The sequence below is a fragment of the Cajanus cajan genome, chromosome 5 (assembly GCF_000230855.2).
Source record: "Cajanus cajan strain Asha chromosome 5, NIPB_CcT2T_4, whole genome shotgun sequence".
NCBI lineage: Eukaryota > Viridiplantae > Streptophyta > Magnoliopsida > Fabales > Fabaceae > Cajanus > Cajanus cajan.
The window spans coordinates 2,841,196-2,854,317 of record NC_138521.1 but is presented as its reverse complement, the minus strand read 5'-3'; the positions used below and the strand labels follow the sequence as shown (position 1 = coordinate 2,854,317).

Below are 13,122 nucleotides of genomic sequence, written 5' to 3'. Positions count from 1 at the left end.
GGTTAGCAAACTCTCACGAGTAGGGGTGTTATGGGTTGGATTTTTGAAAAATCCAAACTAAATTGATTCATTTTACAAAAATGGGTTAATTAACCGATTTATTTTTTATAAAATAGACCGATTTGATTTTTTAAAAGTCGATTAGTTCGATTTCGTGTAATTATTCACTTTTTACTCATGGATCAATTAAAAAAACTAATTAAACCAATCCATTTTGTAAAAATAGATTGGATAATCAAATTGGCTTTGCAAAGTTGATCGATTAGTATTTTTCTTTAAATGAATTGAATTTTTTAATAAGGATCGGATCAGTTCGGATTAGTTTGAATTTTTTGCACATCCTTACTGATGAATGACTCTCTAAAGAAGGGACTTGATGCATTCTAGTCCATAACATTTCCAAATGTGGTTGAAAACCTAATGTGAGGTAGTATCATGTGTAGACTTAACATATTCATAAGCAGACTTTGTAGAGAAAACACCCTGAGAAAAACCTCTCCAAACCAAGATATCCTCCTCTACATAAAACATCGGCAGGACATGCCCAATAATCAACGAATATATCCTCCTTGGTATTAGATATCTAATTTGATCCAAATCCCAATCATCATGATGATTCACATAGTTAACTCCATTGCTCTTCCTTTGGAATCACATGCTAAGCCACATCACTTGTTGTTGGAAAGTGTGGCAATGACAGGTCCAACTAGAAGAAAACCTGTGATTCATATCCAATCCTCCATGGTAAGTGATTCTTCATCAACTCCCAAACACTACAAACTCCTTGCTAGAAATTGGATGCAATGGGTTTAGTAGACACTCGCATTAACTCATCTCCAAATTTATATTTGGCCTTAACAAATTGAACCCATAACTTCTTAGGTTTTGCACATATTTTCTAGTAGTTTTTCATCATAAATAGGAAATTCATGACGCGAGCACTACAAAGTCCCAATCTCCCTCTCTCTTTAGTTGGCAAACGTTATGCCAAGCTACTCCTTGTATTGCCCTTTGCACTTTGGTGTCTCTCCACAAGTTTTTTTTTCATTTCTTATCCAATTTGTCACACAATTTTGTAGGCAAAAGTATTGTTTGCATTATATATGTAGACAAGCATTGTTAAGATCACTGATTGAGACAAAGTTAAACATCCTACAAACGATAAATTACTTGCTTTCCAAGAGCTAAGTTATTGGTTGACTTTATCCATAATACCTTGGTACATAAACGTGCTCACTTGCTTATGTTGGATGGGAACCCTTAGATACTTTCCCAAGTCATTAATATGCTGAAAGCCAAACTATTGACTAGTTTGTTGTTTGACGTTTTAAGAAACATTCTTGGAGAAATAAATTCTTGTTTTCTCTAGTCTCACCTTTTGACCTGAGCTAGTATAGAATAGGTCCAAACACTCTTGGATAATCTCCACCTAATCTAGAGATGCTTTAGCGAATAGAATGAAACACAAAAATTATATTGAAACTGAACGACATAGAAATTGTAATTCCAATGTTTGGTATGATGATTTTCTGGAAAAAAAAATAGTAAAAAAAAAACGAAAATAACAACAGGAATTGGATCAACAAGATGTAATCAATGATGAGTTCCACCTAAATAAAGAATAACAGAGACATAATCAGAGAATTGGTAGAGAAGAATGATACAAAAGAAGAAACGTGATGTAGGGAGAGAGAGTTCATACCAAACAACCTCCTTACATCAATGTTGAAATCCCTTTAAAAACACACTCTCTTTGTGAGGATGAGTGCTCCTTCTCTTGACCACTATTTGCGAATTTCCTTCCACGTGTCTCTTTTACTCAACTAATTTTTCTGCGCAATTGTCACCCTCCAAATTACTTGTTACAATACCCTTCCCCTTAAAATCAACCTTGTCCTCAAGGTTGAATTGAGGATAAGATTGCTAAAATGTCTCCAAATCTTCTCATGTGGCTTCCTTAAGTTCAATTAACTCCCATTATATTAAAAGTTGTTGCACTTGTGTGGAATTCCTCATGATGATTCTAGAACCAAGCATACAAAGGGGTTGCATTGTTGGACAAAGCTTAGTTGTGGTAAGTGGTAGTGGCAAGTACTTTTGGGATTGATTGCCAATAAACTTCTTTAATAGTGAAATGTGGAAAACGAGATGAATATGAGCTGAATCAGGTAATTTCAGCTTATATGAAACTGATCCTATTCTTCCCAACACCTCAAATGTGCCAAAAAATCTCATACTAAGCTTTTTATTCTTCCTAAGAGCAAGAGAATGTTGCCTATAAGGCTGTAATTTGACCAATGCCGGATCTCCAACTTCCAAGTGCATCTCCCTTCTCTTCTTATTTGCTTGCAACTTCATATAATTCTAAGCCTTTGCCAAGTTGAGCTTGAGTTGTTCTAATACCTTGTCTTTGTTCAACAATGTTTCTTGTATTGAAGTAGGATCTCTGGAATGATATTCATACAATATAACTAAGGGAGGTTCCCTTCCAAAGACAACTTTAAAGGGACTCTCATGCCAATACTATGATGAAAGGAAGAATTATACCGATATTGTGCCTAGGGTAACATAGAAGACCAAGCCTTAGGATTATCATAAACAAATCATCTTAGATACACTTCTAATGTCTTATTAAACACTTCTATTTGGCCATCACTCTGAGGGTGATATGAAGAGCTCATTGCCAAAGTTGTGCCTTGAGCTTTAAACAATTGTTGTAAAAAATAACTAATAAAAATCTTGTCTCTATTAAAAACTATGATTGATGAATGCTTCTACCACACTTTTGCTGCTAAAATCAACCTTAAGAGCAATAAAATGACAAAATTTAAAGAGTCTGTCAACCACTACCATGATAGTAGAGAAACTATTAGAATGTGGTAAGTTGGTGATGAAATCCATAACAATATCTTCCCAAATCTGCTGAAGAATAGGTAATGGTTGCAATAGTCCTACTGGTAAAGCTTGGTCCACTTTAGCTTGTTGACAAGTACAATTCTTTATGTAATTCTTAATTTCTTCTTGCATCTTTGGCTAATAAAATTGACTACAAATTCTAGCAATAACTTTAGTACAACTTGCATGACCACCAACTTTAGAATCATGAAATTCTTGTACAATTTGATTTCTCAATTTAGAATCTGCAGGAATCATCAATTTACCTTTTTCTAAACACCAATCCATCACTCACAAAATATTTTGTATCATTTAGATCATCTTGAGAATGTTGAGTAATTAGCTTCAACAAGTCCTCATCCTTTTTTGTCAACGTTGTTACACTTGTTAACCAATTAGCAGTAAGTTGTGACCAAACCATAAAAAGACTTCTAGATAAGGCATCTATTGGAATGTTTTCTCTACCAAATTTATTCTAGATGGTAAAGTCATACCCTAAAAACTTGGGTAACCATTGCTGTTGCTTAGGGGTCTACAAGGTTTGATCAAGCAATTCTTTTAAACTCTTTTGGTCAGTTCGAACCCTAAACTTATATCCCAACAAATAGTGTTTGAATTTAGCCATTGCCTTGGTTATTGCATAGAATTCCCTTATATAAGTTGATTGCTTTTGCATTCAAGGTGATAGCCTCTTGGAAAACTAAGCAATTGAGTGTTGATCTTGACTTAAAACAACTCCAATACCTGATCCTGATGTATTTGTTTCCAATACAAATGGTTCCTTAAAGTTAGGAATAGTAAGAATAGGCATAGAAGTCATGGCATTTTTAAGGTTTTGAAATGCTTTAGATGCAACTTCTAACCAATGGAATGAATTCTTTTTTAGTAAATCAGTAAGAGGTCCAACAATAAAGGCATAATCTTTTACAAATCTTTTGTAATATCTTGTAAGGCCTAAGAATCCTCTCAACTATTTGATTGTTGTAGGTTGAGGCCATTTTAACGAATGGAGAAGGTTCGAATTGCATCTCTAATGCACGAGTCAATTCGTTCCAAGAACTAACAACATTCATATGTTGTAACATCTAAAACCATGGAATAACATCCTTCTCAAAATGAATCATAGCGATCTCCACTCTATCAACATTTGGAGTGTTATGGCAATTAAATAACTTCTTAGCTTTGAAAATCCATTTTAAAGTTAGTGTATGACCGTTGAAATGTGGAAATCCCAGTGAAATATCCTTCACTAGCATTGTAATGTTCAACAGAGTACCATGATTTGAGTCCGAACCATTAATGTGTTGAGATTGACTTAAAATCAACAAATCTATAGATCGTTGCATTAAATCCAAACATTCTTGTTGAGCATTTTGAAACTGAATCATGAATTCCCTTTGAGCTTGATCTCTGGCTTGATCACATTCATGTTGAAGATCCATCCAACTCATCAATGTAGATACCTAAGCTTATAATTCTCACATACAAGTTTTCTCAACCATTGATGACAATAAAAGCACCAATGAAACATGAAAATTATATTGAAACTGAACGACACAAAGATAGTAATTCCAATGTTCAGTATGATGATTTTCTAAAAAAAATAGTAAATGATAATAAACTGAAATAACAACAGGAATTAGATCAACAAGATGTAATCAATGATGAGTTCCACTTGAATAAAAAATAGTAGAGACAAAAACAGAGAATTGGCAAAGAAGAATGATATGAAGGAAGAAACGTGACGCAAGGAGAGAGAAAATCAAGAGAAAGAGAGTTTATACCAAACAACCTCCTTACATCAGTGTTGAAATCCCCTTAAAAGCACACTCTCTTTGTGAGGACTAGTGCTTTTTCTCTTGACCAATATTTGTCGATCGCCTTCCACATGTCCCTATTGCTCAAATAATTTTCTCGTGCAATTGTCACCCTCCAAATTACTTGTTATAGTGAATAAAATCGTTAGCAAAGGCTAGATGAGAAAGAGAAGGGCCTCCCTTGAATAGGATGATCGACTTCCATAATTTATTGGAAACTTCTAACTTAATAAGATGAAAAAGGATTTCCTTACATATATAGCACAAATAGATAAGGTCATATCTTAACTCCTTGTCTAATGTTTTTGGTTAGTTTGAACTCCTCTAGCATGTCTCCATTCCACAACAACCTCATCTAGGAGTAGAAATACAACTCCTCACCAAGTTAATGAATTTTTGTGGCATCCCAATATCTTAAAGCGTGCCCTTGACAAACATCCAATTCAAATGATCATAAGCTTTTTCGAGATCTTTTTTAATGACCATTCATCCTTTCTTCCCTTTTTTTTATTCTGCATTGTGTAAATAACCTACTAAGTGATAATAATATTATCACTACTGTGTCTATGTGATACAAAGCTTCATGAATTAGGATCAACCAAATCCTCAATCACCTTTCTCAACTTATGTACTAACAACTTGGTAAGGATTTTGTAAGATACGTTGTCTAGGCTAATGGTACTTAAGGTTTAAATCCATGTCATATATAAGAGCCCACATTGTTGAGGCTACTATATCCTATTGAAATTGGTAGAAGATAACTTACAAGTCGTCCACCCATGGTGTTTTAAACCCTCCCATACTTCTAATACACGAACAATTTCTTCATCATCATTAGCCTTTCCTATTCTTTGAAAAGCATCTACCTTTGAAAAGTGGTTTGTAAACAAAAAAGAGGTACAATCACTATGGTTGGAGAAGAGCTCTTTATAGTACCATGTTAGTTGTTACCATCTCTCCCAAGATACTTTTAGCATGTAGAAGGGTATTTTTTTATTATTTTAAAAATTAAAAGTTAAAAGTTAAAAGTAATAATAAAAGTTTTATATATCATTGAATATTTTATTTAACAACAAAACTACTAAATAATATTAATAATACACTAAAACTTGTTATTACAACTTCATGAGCAAAACATTTATAAAACTTTGTGCAACATAAAATCATTATATCTGATACTTTTTTATCAGCAAAACTATTTAGACAGTGCTAACTAGAGGTGGTTAAAATATTTCAACTCCATCGAATTCGACTGGATCGAGGATAAAAAGATTGAAATTTATCGTATCGGATTGGTTAGCAGGTGACAAAAGTGAAAGATTCATAAATGAGCTTTGTTCTCAAACGTCAAAGAATACAAATAAATATAATTATTAAAATTTTAAAATAAAAAGTTAAAGTACAGTGTAAGAAGACCTGCACGCATCTCTTGGGATACTTCTTTTAGTTCTTCGATCTCTCCATTTTCTATGCTTTTTTTTTTTTTTTTTTCTGTTTTTATATTCTTTGTTCTTCCAAATCGCTTGCTACACTATGAAGAACAACCATTTACAACCTTTGAAGCTTCAGTAGGTTCTGAAATAGTGAAGAACCTCCACAAAGCATCGTGACACTACCGCCCATTACCTTGCCTTAATCAATAAAAATTCATTCCAAACTGAATGACCATAATGAATATTGACCAAATTCATGTCCAATTATTTTAGTCTATAATTTCATTCCATCATTAATTATAATTGATTTATAAATAAAATTTTATTATTAATGTATTTATAATGTTTTAATTGGGTAAAAAAAAATAGTTGTTAACTGAATCCTCACCAAATTTGGACCGACTTTTTTGAAGGAAAAAATTGTCCCAAAATTAATATAGTAATATTTATGATTTTATTATTAATGTATTATATAAAGTTATTAATGTTGGAACAATTTTTCTCTCAAAATAGTCTATTCAAATTAAGAGACAATCCAGTCAATTGTTTTTTTAGAAAAAAAGTTGTTAAAATGTTAACAACTTTATATAATAAGATAAAAATTTACATTTTGATATCAAATTCAATATCATGTAAGTTTTGCCTATAATTTCATCATAATTAATTTATAAATAAAATCTTATTAATAATATATTTATAATCTTTTTATTGAGTAAAAAATAGTTGACTGAATTCACTCTCAATTTGAGCGAGTTTCTTTTATAGAGGAAAAGTTGTTCCAACATTAACAACTTTATATAATATAATTTTGATATCAAATTTAATATCATATAAATTTTGTTTATCATTTCATTCTATAATTAAAATTTATAATTAATTTATTAATAAAATCTTATTATTAATGTATTTATAAATTTTTATTATTAATGTATTTATAAATTTTTATTGAGTAAAAAATAGTTGATTAAATTGTCTCTCAATTTGGGTGGATTTTTTTTTTGAAGGACCAACTTTAACAACTTTATATAATAGATTTACGATTTTGATACCAAATTTAATATCGTACAAATCTTGCCTATAATTTTATTGTATAATTAATTGTAATTAATTTATAAATTTATAAACAAAATTTTATTATTAACGCATTTATAATCTTTTTATTGAATAAAAAATAGTTGACTACCTCAATCCCTTATCACTAGAATAATCCTAATAGTAATAAGTTATTTTAACGTTAATAACTTTATATAATATTATTAAACTTTTACATATATATATATATAAGAGAGTTCAAACGACACCGGTGTAACTTTTACTAAGTGTTACACCACTCAATAACTTTATATTAATTTTGAATTTTAAAAATCCAATCGTTAGATTGAAAGTTCATATCTCTTAGATCATATATTTCAAATTTTATATTAATCTAAAATGATTTGATACTTCATTCTCATAAAACAAAATTGACGTAATATATACATTTCAAAATATACTAAAATATGAATACTTTGATTACCTTCAAGTTGTTGTTCAAATTTAAAAAAATTTGATATATATGATCTAGGAAATATGAATTTTCAATCTAACAGTTGAATTTTCAAAATTTAAAATTAATATAAAATTATTGAGTGATATAACACTTAATAAAAGTTACATTGATATTGTTTGAACCTTCCTTATATATATATATATATATATATATATATATATGAGGAAGGTTCAAACGACACCGGTGTAACTTTTACTAAGTGTTACACCGCTCAATAACTTTTATATTAAATGTGAATTTTGAAAATCCAACCGTTAGATTGAAAGTTCATATATCTTAGATCATATATGTTAAATTTTGTTAAAATTGAACAACAACTTGAAGGTAATCAAAGTGTTCATATTTTAGTATATTTTGAAATGTATATATTACGTCAATTTTTTTATATGAAGATGAAGTATCAAATCATCTTAGATTAATATAAAATTTGACATATATGATCTAAGAGATATGAACTTTCAATCTAACGGTTGGATTTTCAAAATTCACATTTAATATAAAGTTATTAAGCGGTGTAACACTTAGTAAAAGTTACACCGGTGTCGTTTGAACCCTCCTATATATATATATATATACTCAATATCCCTTTATAATAATTGTCTGATCTAATCATATTTAACACACTTAATTATAATTAATAAAATATTTTATTGCTAACATTAATGTTCTTTATCATATAAATTTCATAATTTTAATATAATAATATATATTTCAAAACTAAAAGACAATATAGAAAAGTTAGATATATAAATAAGGAGTGTTAGAAAACACACTCTAACACATTCCTCTTTTGTTAAAATTTATTTAAAGTTATAAAATCAAGAAAAAAATTATTAAATAAAATGTAAAATTTACCAAATTTTAAATTTTAATAAATTTCAATCAATTAGAGGCTGAAGTATGTTTGAAAGAGATTAAATCTCTCAATTCCCATTTGAGCTAATTTTTTTTTAAAGAAGAAACCGTTTACATAATTAGCTGTGTTCAGGATAATAACTTACATTTGTAAACAATTTGTTTCCTAAAAAAGAAGTTATTTTTATGAAACTTAAAATTTTAAAGTTTGACAATTATTTTTCAACAACTTTTTCTCCATTCAAACGAAGTTAAATATCTTAAAATTACTTTTTAATTAGAAAATTTATCTAAACAAAACTTTATTTTATTTATAATTATTCATACAACCGATTATTAAAATAAAATAAATTTCACAATTTTTTTGAACACACTCGAAATGTGGTTAATAAAGTATGTCAATAACATTTTCTTAAACAAGCGGTGAAAAAGATTTTCTTAAAAAAATAAATAATAATAATAATATCATTATTATTATTATTATTATTATTAAACAAGTTAAATTAATTTTAAAGTCCTATAATTTTATATCAATCGTTATCGTTAAAAACACTTCAAAAAAAAGTCATGCTAAAATAATTATAGTTAAATCCCTATATTTTTTTCATCGACATAATTTACATAATATCTCAAAACTTGTATTAAATTCATATATATTAATATGATTCCGTTTGTGATACCCTTACTACCCCCAACACATATATTGTAACAATGTAAATAAATCAAGGAAGTAAAATTTTTAACATTGGTAAAAAGGGTTCACATAAAAACCTTCAAAAATGTTCTTCAATATCCAAAATAATTGAAAATAAAACTTGGAAAATAAAACCTAAGAGTTTACAAATTATTTTTAAAATAATAAGTACAACTCCAAATCCATATAAAAAATTCATGTCCTAAAAATCCTCTGCCCCGATGTTATAATATCAGAGCATACCCACAATTCAACTGTTGGCAATCTAGATGCCACTCATAGCCGAATCTTTCTCACCTAAAACATCCACAAATTGTATGGTGAGAAAAAAAGACATCTATATGTAAAGCACACAAGGAAAAGCCACAACATAATCTCATCATAACTCATTATTTAATGAAATATTCACAATCATTTCTAATTCTATCAATCATGCATCATATTCACATCACAATTCACAATCATACTATTCCATTACAAGTCTTGCAATTAACACTAAGTCAAGGCCATGCCACATCTGACATAAGTGATACATGTTAATTGCCTCACTCATCCCACACTATGTCAATGTCACGTCGTCCTTGTAGCATCACTTACCCAAGGATCGTGCCATACCTGGTCATTAGTGTGAGGAACCACAATCATATTCACATTCATAATCTATACAAATCTTACAATTAACACTATGTCAAGACCACGCCACATCTGACATAAGTGATACGTGTTCATTGCATCACTCATCCCACACTATTCCAAGGTCACGCCGTCCTTGTAGCATCACTTACCCAAGGGTCGTGTCATCCCTGGTCATTAGTGTGAGGAACCAAAATCATATCGCATTCACATTCAATACAACATCTCACATCATAATTAATTGAACAATTAAGCCATAACATACCATTCGTCACATCATGCTATCAATTCAATACTAAAACGATAGATACAATATGTACACATTTGTGCCAAGACATCACACCATAGTCCATAAGTCAATTCCGCATACAGATAAGTCCACACAAAATAATGGTTCACATATCCCTCAAGCAATTCACCATGAATCCACATCTAGATCATTAATTGTTATCATATAATATAACAATAACATTTATAAATTAATATAAAACTCAATTGATTCACCAATTTAATAGAATATTAAATCAAATAGTAAAACCCCCAATTTTTTCAAAACCTAACTCACAGACACTTTTTTACAATTTCGTTCTCCCTCCCAGATCATCATTTTTACAAATTAATTATATATTCATAATCCTTAACACATACAGAATCTCATAATACCAATAATTCTCCAAACAGAAATAATTATAAAATTATTAAAAAATTTCACAGGAACTCTTCTCCACTCATTCCCTCATGTGACTCTACACATAAATTTCTCTTTTTTTCCCCATACCTTAATAAGCAGTAACTGAAACTAAGCAGGATCTGGTTGGTCTCCTCCGATGGGTTTCCCTCGGTCTTCAAAGAGTGTAGAAGAAAAGAAGAGAGTGTAGAAGAAATGAAGTCAGAAGTGAAAAATGTGCTTTTTGGGAGTGCCAGAGCGCTCTATTTATAGGCATAATTAAGAAGTGGCCGAAACAGCCCGTTTTAAATCTGGAACGACCTGTTCTGAACTCATTCGTCATGTGTAAAATTTCACATCTAGAACGGCCCGTTCTAAAACCAGAACGGCTCGTTCTGGGGTTACATTTTAACCTGTAACGGTCATGTTTGGAATGGTCCGTTCCCACCTTTGGAAGTACCCGTTCCCAACTAGGATTATAGGTCATTTTGATAGTTTAGAACGGCCCGTTTCAATTTGGAAACGGTCCGTTCTGGACTACTAAATCACTCATATTGAGTTTTTGGGCCTTCATACAATATACAATATGTGAAAATCAGGCTTTTATACTGTTAATTTATATTATTTGGATATTATGATACGACAACAATTTCTTTTTATTAAACTAACATGTAATTTCACATAATAATAACGTTAAAAATTGATGCGAAGAGTAAGGTAATATTATACAATTAATTTAAATTTAAATAAAAATTTAGATAGTTATTTATAAGAACTAGTATTATAATACTTTTTATATAAAAAAGTTGGTTGATCTAAAAAATACTCTAATACTATTAAACAGAATAACAATGATATGTTGAGACTGGGACCAAAAACACAAGTAACATCGTAGTTACTCGAGGTCTCAGGAGGCAAGAGTTGTAAAAGTGAATTGAATCCCCTGCTCGTATGGTAGTAATTGATTATCACTAGCGCATAGATTCTAAATTAATGCAATGGGCGCTCCTAGATCCTTCTTCTTTGTTGGGAATTCAACCCTAGCTAAACAAATACTAGCAAACAGTTTTACCAATCAACCATGCTTTTTCAGCTTTTTGCCTTTTCATCTTCACTATTGTGTACCCTATGCTATGCACCCATGGTTTTCTCAACTATTTGAATAAACCACTTAAAAATAAATTCACAATATTAAGAACCGTAATTATGTTGACTATTTTTATTTTCCTTAGTTTTAATAATCCAAAAGTTCGTACAAAGTACAACTTACAATATCTTATAAACAAGCAAATAGAAGAAAAACAATTGGCGGGGTTTTAGACAAGACAATAGTTTCATGCCTCGGCAGTATATGGCACTGACCTCAATAACTTCGGAGTCTCCAAGGGAATTCTTTTTAAAAAAAATATTACAACTTTATTCTTACACATTTAAATCTTTTTTTAATACAAGTCATAAATAATACTAATCTTGTGTTGACTTCTTTAAATGACTCTAATAAATATACTTAGATTTATAAAATTAAAATTTATGCAATACTGTTTTACATTTATTACCTATTATTTATTTACTTATATTTATATTTGACAGATGCTTATAGTTTTTGTTTCTTACCAACCTCCAAAGTGAAATGTCGATGAGGCCGGTGTTGGCAGCAACAAGGCCCAAGAGTTGGTGGCAGCTTTTGTGTGTATATATTTTGGGCATCTCATTACCTAAGCATTTGCAAGTTTTTACAGTTTTGAAGGGTAGGTAGGACTGAGTGAATATATCAGTAGTTACTTAACTTCATTTGAATCAATTTTTCTCTGCCATTCCTCTTCTCCTTTCTCTCAATTCACTCTAATCATCACCAACATGAATCCTCTCCATTCTTAGCAATTTCCCTCACCGATAACACACTAGAATAACCATGGTATGTTCCCTCATATCTCACATGCATCAACTACAGATATATGTAAGAGATAACTCTTACATTACAAACAAACTTTATATGGTGTTTGTTTTGATTTTCTTACTTGTGCAGATTCTAATGCCCCTAATGCTGCGTTCACTGGTGAAGCTGGCAACAGCACTAGTGTGTGAACCCACAGCAACTGTGACAACCATTCTCTATTACGGCAATTTGCTTCCCCGCAATCTTGTTAACTTGGAGCGATTGGTGCGACGAGAATTTCTTCACCCAGAAAACCATTTTTTCCATTTTCTCATCACTATGTTGAGGTGTGTCTGGTAGATAGAAATGACATGATGGGTTCAGGTGTTTCACAAAGGAAATTAGTACATGAGTTTGTTGAGGGAACCAAATTAATGTGTGTACTTTTTGGGGCAGTCCATGTGGTAGCACAGTGCCTAAGTTTAGATGTTTCAGGCACATTCAAGTTGTTACCCTTGTCGGCATTTTATATTTTCTTTGCGATTTTAGGTTTCTTACCATTTCACATGCATTGAGGATTTCATCATGGGAGATATTTTTTCTTTAAGTTTGATTTTTTAGAATTGCATTTTTCTTTTTTGGTTTGTAGACTAATTTCTTTTAAAATATAGAGATTATTGAAATGAATTTTGTCACTTTGTTA

The 13,122-nt window shown here is 30.5% G+C and overlaps 1 long non-coding RNA gene across 1 annotated transcript; it reads left to right on the top strand.

Annotated features, from left to right (window-relative positions):
- The first annotated feature begins 11,237 nt into the window (after positions 1 to 11,237).
- On the top strand, positions 11,238 to 13,122 carry LOC114916550 (uncharacterized). Its single transcript, XR_003805093.2, has 2 exons — positions 11,238 to 12,458; positions 12,570 to 13,122. It is a non-coding gene; the product is annotated as an uncharacterized LOC114916550 (long non-coding RNA).